At 38.3% G+C, this 11,062-nt stretch overlaps 1 long non-coding RNA gene across 4 annotated transcripts; it reads right to left on the bottom strand.

Annotated features, from left to right (window-relative positions):
• Positions 1,695-10,876, bottom strand: LOC107609253. 4 transcript variants are annotated; one of them, XR_002350006.1, is made up of 7 exons: positions 10,361-10,876; positions 8,268-8,964; positions 3,912-4,251; positions 3,068-3,536; positions 2,766-2,924; positions 2,555-2,687; positions 1,695-1,991 (listed from the first exon to the last, which is right to left on the bottom strand). It is a non-coding gene; the product is annotated as an uncharacterized LOC107609253 (long non-coding RNA). The 4 variants fall into 4 exon arrangements; XR_002350008.1 differs by having other exon boundaries at positions 8,268-8,331; XR_002350007.1 differs by lacking the exon at positions 10,361-10,876 and having other exon boundaries at positions 8,268-8,331; positions 8,463-10,346.

The raw sequence follows: 11,062 nt of genomic DNA, 5'->3' as shown, positions 1-11,062 counted from the left end.
TATTGTCGTCGTTTTTGTCACTCCCGCCACTACTGTCGTCGCCGTCGTAGCCGCCGCTACTCTCTATGTTGCTGGAGCTATCTCCTTCCTCACTCCAGGTAGGTTGTCCTCCTCCCTCTCCCTATTATTTTTTTGTAAGTCATTTTAAAAAACCTTAATGTACTTGCCGGTTGGTCATTGTTGGCGCTACTATATCATCCATGCTATCGTTATGCTAGAAAAGTCCTCCGCACCACCACTATCTCTAGGTAACTCACTCACTAATTAATTTAGAGTAGTTAAACTCTAAACCCTAATTTCTCTCTTCAGGTTCTCTTTCCGATTTTCCTTGCAACTAAGATTCCAATTCACATTTAGCTTGTAATAACTCATCAAATTTGTTAAATACCTCGTGTTTGTTTAACTTTACTATTTTCAACTGTCATTGTTTAATTCTCCAAAGCTCCTTTCGTTACTAGGTAATTGTTTAACTCTACTATTTTCAGCTCCATGCAATTTCACATATTGAAATTATGACGAAGTATCCAATTCTTTTGAGTGTATAATGATTTTGATTTGGATATATAATAGTTGCTAAGCTTATGGGTTGTTGCCTCTGGTCTTTGTTAAATCTTCTCTGATTTTTGTGTTTTATTTTATATCTATTGTCTTATTTCTTTTGGTCTATTTAATTAAATCTGGTTTTGATTCTTGTTTTAAATCTGGTTCTAATCTATTTAATAGCATGCTGGTTAATATGGTTATGGGGATCACAAGCAAGGGCTCCAATGGAGGGTGGATTCCTTAGAATTTGAACACTGGTCATATGGATATGTTCTTATTCTTCCTTGCTGGCCTGCTTTTGATTTTGTGCTTTACTTGTCCATCAATCTTCAAACTAAGTTGAGGATTCTCATGAACGTGAATTCTAGAATTTGAGCTACAAGTTCTTTGTTTCTCCATTAGTTTCCATTGCAAGTGTATCAAGTATTTTTTCCCCTTCCAATTAATATATCTTCCGCATAAGTCTCCATAATATTGAATTACATTATGTTGTTGCAGTGAGTGTAATTAATGCTTTTGTCCATTATTCAAATGTCAATTTGTTACTAAACTGGATTGAGGATCCATTAAAATGCACTGCTGTATGGTATTCATTAGGATAAGTAACATGTATGTATTGACCTAGGTCAATTAATTGTATGATATAGATACATGCCATAACAAAGTCACTACACAATTTTCATTCAGATTTGATGTGTTAGATTTATATTTGTATTAAGACATATCTCTTGTTAAAATTGCTATTTAAAAAACTGCACATCCAATCCAAACCACACCGCTTGAAATTGGATCAAATTGGATTGTTTAAAAGAATTTAAAAGTGGAATGGCCACACTTTTTGAACTATCGACACGCTTTTAAAATAGTCATATTTGCAAACTTGCTTGTTGCTTTATCACCACACTTTTGATCTATTGGCACGCTTAAACCATGGCCGTATATAGAACCCTATAACCACGCTTTTAAAACGTGCCAAAAAATATACATACAGCCACGCTTCTAAAAACATGCCCATTGGTTTTGGTTACACTTCAAAAGCATGTCAATAGGAACATATTGCCACGCTTTAAAAGCGTGGCTATATCCTTATCAAATTAAAAAATAATCCTAGTATATGCTTAGAAAATCAAAAGAACAAAACAAAGTAAACCTTGTTTGCAACCACCAAGAACAATAAGCATGTAGAAAACAAAGTCAAGCAGCTGGTCAAACAATTTTACATTATCTAGAAGAATCTGTAATCATATTGGGGATACAAAATTACAAACTAGTGTCATTACAATCTTCAATGAGGTTGAGGGAAATTTAAAACTTCCCTTGGCACCTAGTCCAACAAATGGATGCATGATCTTGCCACGATCCTTTTTCCAGTTCCAAGTTATTGAGTCTTAAATTTGAAATGTTATCCAAACTTAAAGAATCTCGAATAAACAAGGAAGATCAAGCACCTGTGAAGATAAAAGAGAAATAGTTACAACCATGGAGTGAAACACAGCCACAGCAATATATGACACAAGTTAACTACTCAAGCAAAATCCTCTGAATCCAAATACCACTACAGATTAAGAAGCGTGTAAATTACACACAAGTATTGCTATATATATAACTTGAAATTCATGTAGCTAATTTCATGGAGATCTCACGTGACATTTTTTTTCTTACTCATACCACAGTACAATGAGATGCAACCAAAGATTGATTAATCAGAAACATAGAAATGAAAAGTTAAAGAAAGAACTTTTAGTGGAGATCAAATACCGTGAACTCAATTTATGCAGCAACAACACTCCAACTCACATTATACAGCACTCTAGTCCAGAAAATCAATTGAATTGCTGATACTGATTTTGCAACAAAACAACAGTCATATTGTTCTACTTATCCACCCTATATTAGTACAAATACGTTCCTCCAATGTGACAAGTGGAATGAAATTAAATTCAAGAAAAATTCTTTTTAAAAAAAGGTTGGACAGATTACATTGAATTCATAATTAGTGGAAAACAACTACCTTATGTTGTTTGTATTTCTCTGTGAGCTTGGAAAGAGCCACCTCTCCTACTGAGGTACAAATCATGTATATTTTGAGCACGTTCCTTCAATTCGGCAGGTTTATATCTAGTGAGTTGATGAAGTGCTGCATTCTGTAAATAAATCATTTAATTTAGTAATTGAATCCAACTTGGATATTGAATCTGTGCTTTAGAAGAATGAACCATTACCCAAGGAGGTGTCTTTGTGTCTTTGGGCTTAAGCATAAATCTTGATAGAAATACAACACATGCTGCCACCAAAGAAGACAAGAATTTCACACAATTATAATCCAACAAACTGAGCTCAGCGATGTAGCTAGTGAGAAACTCAAACTGCATGTCTGAAGTCTGTATTAGGAAACAGGAATAATGTTAGTCAACTGATAAACTAGAAATAATAATTTTGGTAGTTTCATTAGTAGAGTAAATTACTGTCACTAACATGCTTTCTAAAAATTAGCAACTAGTATATTGAAACAGAGTTCACTTACATCTTTAGAGAATAACTTTTACATGCATTTGGTCCATTGATCTGGAAACTTCCACTAGAATTCTTGTTTGAATTTCCCAAGCCATAATCTGTGTATTCCCAGAATCCATTTTGAATACAGAGAAGATTGATCTATCAAGAATTTCAAACTCATAATAGACCTCTTCTTTATTGAACACAATCAGTTTTAAATTTATGCATGTCCTTGCCAGGATAATCGAAACTTTGCCACAAAAGGTTGACCTCACTATTAGTATCTTGTCCATTTTTCACTACAAGATTTCCTGTATCCAAGAGTTGTGCAATTGAGCTACTCATGACTTTGGTTTTGCTTGCTATGTTGGATGACCAAATGGTTTTATTTGCGTTACTAAGAAGCTCAAGAACCCCCTTCTTGTTTAACCTTAAAGCTCCTAACTTGTTGTGAAGGGGGCTTTCTCTGTTTGCTACTCACACAATTGCTGCATTCCCTGATGAAGCAATAAAATAGAAGCACTTTAGAAAATCTTCTGCAGACAGATGAAATGCAAAGCAAGCCAACATGTCAATGACAAAAATTGCTAAAAAATTCACAAGATATATTGGTTATTGGTTATTGGTTCTTGATATATTAGAATACAATAAAAAGAAGCACAGAAAGATTCAACAACAATTATTTGTATTACTAGAAAAATGAAACATAACCAACTCCAATTTCACATATAATTCAATCAAATCCAACTAGAAAAATAAAGACAAATCAAATTTTAATATAACCAGGCAATGAATTATCCGCTAAATCTGAGTAATAAACGACAACAAAATAAATTGCAATCATACAAAGTCTTGCAAAATCTCTCAATCACCTGTCAACAATCCCTCAATCAATGGAAGAGCTTCAGGCAGGGACTTGAACCTGAAAATAAGTGTGGCCTTGGAGAGCTTCAGGCGGGGCTTGCTTCGAGCGACAGGAGGAGACAAAGGAGCGATGGACAGCGCAAGAGGAACAAGTTTCACCGCCAGTGGAGAGCTTCAAAAGACGATTTTGCCTTGGAGACGACGATTCTGCCGTTGACAACCTTGCTGGACGGCGACAATTCTCCCTCTGACGCGACGATTCTATCTCTGATGATTCTCCTTAGGCGCATCACGACGATGTACTCCTCAGGCTGGGTGTCAGACGCACGGCGGAGATTCTATGGTGACCTTCAATAAGTAAATATATTTATTTGTATTTTATGTATTTGTTTTTTAACTTGTAATTTTATTGTTATTATTATTAGGGCAATTTACTATAATAAATAATATGGGAACCAAATTTATCAAAATGCATAAAATGGAAAACGGATACCAAATTGCATTTTTCCCATAATCTATGTAAACCGCGAGGTAATCCGCTGTAGGGGTGTCGTGGATTACGTGCTAGACGAAATAAGCGTAAACCGCGATAGGGGTATCGCGGTTTACGTTTGGATGTATAATGTGCATAAACTGCGACAGGGGTGTAGCGGTTAATGTATTAGTATAAATACACTGAAGGGGTCTCGCGGATTACATTTGTGCTGGAGATAAAGTTTTTTAGAGAGAGAGGTTTTCTAGAGAGAGGAAAAGAGAGAAAAGTGTGGGTTGGTTTAGTGGAGATCGGAGCCAGGACTATGGCGGAGGCACGCAGACTTTACAGGCTCAACGACATTGCGCACGTTGCTAGAAGCATAAACGAAAAGGTTAGTTTGGTTATTTTTAATTAATGTATTTTGCATAATATTTTTCGTATAACTGTGATTTAGGTATTTAAATTTAGATTTAAATTATTATTTTAAACCATAAAATGTAGTATTTAATTAATTTAGATTAAGGTCTTGAATCGTTTATGCCTTTCATTGAATTTTGTGATTAGAAAATAGGAACTGTATGTTACCTGTTTAAACATTAATATTGTATATTTTGTGTTAGATTACTTTAAATTAGTGTTAGTTTTTTTATATGTTTGGTTTCTTCTGTTACATGCACCAACCCACGAGATGTATTTATAGTGTCCGGAAGCAGCAGAACATGCCTCTGCATGACAAGATCGTACTGTATCTGGAAAGGGCCGGTTTGTACCACCTGGTGAGGCTCAACGCCAGGTGCTTCTGGTTGGACGAGCCCTTAGTGAGCGCTTTCATTGAGAGGTGGCATCTTGAGACGCATACCTTTCATATGCCCTTTGGAGAGTGCACTATCACGCTCCAGGATGTAGCATACCAGTTGGGGCTGCCTGTGGATGGTTTACCTGTATCCGGGTGCCTTACAGATTTTGAGAAATTTACGGAAAAAGACAAACCGGCATGGGAGTGGTTTCAGGAACTGTTTGGCGAGCTTCCACCACAAAATAAGGTCAAGCAGTATACAGTCCACTTCACCTGGTTTCATGAGAGGTTCAGGATGCTGCCAAATGATGCTACGGAGGAGATCATATGTATATATGCACGGGCTTATATTATGATGGTGCTTTCCACTCAGTTGTTCGGTGACGAGTGGAAACCAGGTTCATATACGGTGGTTACCCTTTGTGGCGAGACTTGATGACATGGGCAGTTATAGCTGGGGGTTGGCAGCGTTGGCCTGGCTATATCGTTGCATGTGTTGGGTGGCCAACAGAAACGTAACGAACTTGGCAAGCCACCTGCAGCTACTGCAGTCATGGATTTTCTGGCGGTTTCCTAGCCTCAGGCCGCGAGAATTCGACACATATTCCTTCTCATTGGCTTCCAGGTATACATATCTGAACAGTTAGACTTGAATTGTAACTTTTTTTCTTATGGTTCTACCTGTTAACATTGTATTCGTTCAGGTGGGCCACCTACTTGCCGACATCCGACCGCAAGGAGGAGAGTCGTCCAGTGTCGCCAAGCGTTGGACCGATTAAGCAATCGAGATGTAAGTTTATTCATTTTTTATCTAGTAATTAACTATAAATTTGTTTGTTAATGGACTTATAAAATGTATTCTGTCAACGTTTGTAGATTGTTTGGGAGCCTTATGCTTCGCTCGACGTGATGGCTATTCATCCCGAGATTCTCACAGAGGAGCACAGTCGGTTATGGCGTGCATGTACCTGCTTGATATACGTCGCCGTCATTGAGTGGCACCAGGGGGATAGGGTGCTGCCACAGCTGGATGGCGTTCAGCACGAGCCTGAGCAAGCCTCGAATATAGACTGGCTCCATGCCAAGGATGGGAGGAGTAGGGACAGATGGTTCCCAAGCTATTATCAGGTATGGCACCTTAGTTGGCAAAACAGGGTTGATGTTATCCTATGTATCCCCCGGGTGCCTGATTCCAGGTCGTCCGCAAACTTTCTGCGATGGGTGGTATAGAGTGGCCCATAGATTTCTGTCGCCAGATTCCTTGATTGCCGATCCTAGAGCTGAGGAGATCAGTTAGGATGTTTAGAGAGGGTCGTCACAGGCGCCTTCTAGGGTTCCAATGCCAGACGTGCCTGATAACGACGCGTTGGTACCCGGGCTACAGACTGTGAGTGGCGATAGCTGGATGACATGATTCAGGATGACAGATCTGGTGGCGACGGAGTCAGACACGCCGATCACCGTGTCCGTCTTGGCTGTCCTCAGCGTCGGGGTGGTTCATCAGGGGTCACATCTAATGGTACTGGTGATAGACCCACTGAGCAGGCAGGGGCGGAGACACAGGAGGTTCCTTTTACACATGTTTCGAACTCCCACATATACCATGACATCCATGGCCAGATGTATGATGACTTGGCGGATCCGACTTTCACGATGAATATGGACCACAAGGTTAGGAGTTCACAGTTCTACTCCGACTTTGCAGATCTCATCCGGGATGACGACCCTCCGCATCTTCAGCAGCAGACCCCATAGGATTAAGGGCCTGAGACCCAGATGGACGATGCGCAGGGGTACCGCCTAGATATGCAGGATATGCAGCGGTACCAGCCGCAGATGTCTGACCCTCATGGGTTCCAGCTCCAGCTACATGTAGACCTGAATGAGCCTACTGACCGCCCATATGACAGTTGGTTGGGCATGGGAGGGACGCCGCCATCTGCATATGACGTAGGCATGCCTGTCGATCCTCCAACACAGCAGCACCAGAGGCCAGTCAGAGTGAGACGGGTCGCTCGATATAGTACAAGGTCGCATCTCCTGGGCCCATTTGGACATGACTCTCACCAGAAGGATGAGGATACGCGGGAGCCGTAGCTTACTATTTTATGTTTTCATTGAAGAAACCTATGTAATTCAAATTTGTCATGTAGTTTTGTTTTATGTGTTTGTACTTAGTTTATGTCCATTGAATTAGATGTGTTATGTATTTTTTTGTTAACAATACACATACTTCATTTTATGTCTATGCAAATTTTATACTAACGCATAAACCGCTACAGCCTTGTCGCGGTTTATGCACATTATACATCCAAACGTAAACCACGACACCCCTGTCACGATTTATGCTTATTTCGTCTAGCACGTAATCCGCGACACCCCTACAGCGGATTACGTGTATTGGTAAACCGCAAAACCGCTGTTGCAGTTTACATAGATTATAGAAAAAATGCATTTTGGTATCCGTTTTCCATTTTATGCAATCTGGTAAATTTAGTTCCCATATTATTTATTATATTAAATTGCCCTAGGAAATGAGTATGCTTTAAAAAGGTGACAAACAAAAAATAGCCACGCTTCAATAAAAAGCGTGGCGACAAGATTTTCAAAATGTCACCGTAAAGTAATTCTATTGGTACACTTTAAAAGGTGACTGTTGTTCTTTATGGCCACGTTTTTGAAGCGTGTAAAAAAATCCGTAACCAAATTTTTAATCATTCGCCACCCTCAAAAAAGCGTGGCCAAATTTTTGATCAATTGCCACCCTCGTAAAAACATAGCCATTGTTTGGCCACGCTTTTAAAGCATGGTAAGAAAAAAGTGTGGCGACAAGCCTTTTTTCTTGTAGTGCCCAGGCTCTTGCTTACACTCCAAGGCTAAGACTTAGCCTCCGCTTAAGTCTCAGCTTCAACCTCAATCTCATCTAGAGGTGTATGCGAATCAAATTGGATTGGATTTGGACAAAATTTCGATATGTAAACTTCAGATTTGATAAGATATATTTGCATTTTTAGGTTTGAATCGAATCTGATTTGCATAAAAAAATTCTAACCTTTCTTCCTGAAAATAGAAAAAAAAAAATTTTTTACTCACCTTTTTACTCCCAAGTAATTGGTTTCCCTGCCTAGATTATTCTTGTACAAATGCATCAACCATTCTAAGAAAAAAATTAACCCAAAACTTAAAATTTTGATATCTATATTTAATAAACCAAATAAAATCATGACATAGTTTAATTATGTGAATATAAAACTAAAAGTACCCATATCTTAATGTTAAAGAAATTACTTGACAATCGACGAAGGCGACTCACACAGAAGCTCCTGCAGCTAACACAATGAAGAATATGACTGATGGAAAGCTCTAATATATCTAAGACGGTGAAGAATGCTAGAGGCAAAGCTCTGCCATTCTGCAATCATGACAACGAGGAATGAAGAAAGCAGGGAGTAATGGATATGGTGGAAGGAGTAAGGGATCATAGCCGAATGGGATTAGGAGTGAAAGTATAGTATGTGTGAATTGCTGCTGGTAGGTGATTACTGATTTATTTTTTAATTTTTTTTAAACTAATAAATAAATAATTTGGTGAGTGCCTCCAAGCCTGCTTTGTCACTTCCCGGGGGCTAAACGGCGCGAGTTAAGTGGTGTTTTTTGTTCATGGTCCTAATATTCATTCGTAGCCTGCCTTTTTGATGGCATAAACAGGCTGGCTCATATGTGCTTTTGCCTTTTTTTTTAATTGAAGACATAAGCACAATCAAATGACAATGCCACTCTTCAATTATCCCTGGATTGCAAATGTCTTAGAATATCACAATTCAAATACTCAATGATCTAGGAAGCATAGATTTCTGGAATAAGGTCATAATCACTAAAATGAAGTGAGTTGATGAGTTTGTGACATTAAGAAAAATAGTGTGTGAATTCTAAGTTTGCGCACGGTTTAGAACTCATGCACTAGCACTTGAAAGCTGTCACAACTACATAAAGTATGCATATACTCACTCATTTTAATGTGCCTAAGATGCTTTAAAGAACACTTGCAAGTTGAAACAAACACACAAGCAACAAGAAGCATAAGGACACTTAGGCAAATAATCAAGCAATTGATATAGTGTGATGGATTATGCAAAAGAAGAGGTTTAGAGTATGTGATGTTGTCATTGAAATTCAATTTTCAAATAATCCAATCATGGCAATTGTATCAAACGCATATAGTCAAAACTCAATCAATAAGAACTAGCATCTCAAGCAATCCATCATATCAAACTAAACTTGGTAAATGATGCCAAACAAAATCAAATATTCTAAATCACATGGTAGCTACAACATGCAATTTAAAGCACAAGTTAGACATAGAGGCATATTCAAGCAATTGGTGAATAAACAAGAATAATGGTTAAGCAAGGTGAGAGGAATAAGTTCAAACACCAAAAGACCTCAAACATTCAAGATTCAAAAATTTTAGTCAATTAGAAATATTCACATTTACATCAATGCATAGCAAGCATTGATTTTTAGAGATTGAACCAAATTTCCATTAAAAACTGAGACATATTATCAAACAAGCAGTGTGCATATACTCAAAGTTTACACAAATTTAGCACAAAATCACCACTAAAAACAGAATCAGTAGCAAATCAAGTAGCGAGAGCAGAAACAATCAGTAGCCAACAGATATAGCATTCACTCAATCAGCAAGAGTAACATGCATAGCAGCATCAAATGTCAATATCAATCCCAGCATGATTCATAAAAAAAAACAATTTCACAAAATTCAGCATCAATTACACAAAACCAACAGCATCTTGCAGTGGTTCAGCAACAAATCAATGCAACCAAGTAGTAGCTGACAATTCAAATTCAAATAAATGCTATTCAACCAAATTTCAGCAATTATTCAACAAAACAAACAGTCTTTTAACATCTATTCATTAAGTTCAACATAAACAACACCAAATCAGCAACATTTCAGCAGAAACAAACCCTAAAACAGCGACTCATCAATACGGTCAAGCATTTTCCACACAATTTCATTAGTCCCAGAACCTAATAACCTATTCTACCCTATCTTAACAACCTAAAATCCACTAAAACAGAAAATTAAATCTAACTAAACTGATCTAGAATCAAACTAAGGAACTAAAACTAACTAAAACAGGAATTGAAAGCAAAACGGTAACCTGAATTTTAGCAGCAGGTGGAAACGAAGAAGAGGAGAAGGAGTTGCGGTGGCACTGTGTTGTTGCCACAGCCAGCAATGGCGCACGCAAGTGGTCGCCGAACGACGAGAAACAGGGGCTGGAGTTTCTTTGCCCTGTTCTGTTCAGCTGCGAAGCAGTGACTGCTTCCGCGAGCTCGGGGCGAGCTAGAGAAGAAGGAAAGAAGAGTCACGGCGTCGCAAGTGTTGCTGGCGGCGATAAAGGGCGCGGCGTTAATGGTGAAAAGAGAAGAGGAAGGAGTAGCGGTGATGGTGTGACGGCGGGTGGGGCGGCGCTGTGGAGGAGATGGTGATCGGTGATGATGGTGAAGAAGATGGGTGATAGGTGGTGAAGGGAAAAGCTGCGCTGAAGAGAGGGAGAAGAAAAAAGAAACAGAGCGAATTAGGGTTTCTTTTAAAACGCACGGAGGTTACACGAGAAACGCCCGCGCAACCGGAGCTTTTCCTCTGTTTGCCCCTTCCTTTTACCATTCAAGCTTAAAATGAATTTTCTAATCTGAATTTTAACATTTTAAAGCCAAAATCAATCCCAAAATATACAAATAAACTAAAATTCTAATAAATCCAATAAAAAAATTATTTAAATTAAAAAAAACTATAATAAAAAAATTTATAGATAATTTTTTAACAAAATTTTCAATCTCTAAAATTTTTTTTATCAATC

The sequence above is a fragment of the Arachis ipaensis genome, chromosome B07 (assembly GCF_000816755.2).
Source record: "Arachis ipaensis cultivar K30076 chromosome B07, Araip1.1, whole genome shotgun sequence".
In the NCBI taxonomy this organism is placed as follows: domain Eukaryota; kingdom Viridiplantae; phylum Streptophyta; class Magnoliopsida; order Fabales; family Fabaceae; genus Arachis; species Arachis ipaensis.
Note: the sequence above shows the minus strand (reverse complement) of the source record. Positions and strands in the feature narration are given on the sequence as shown.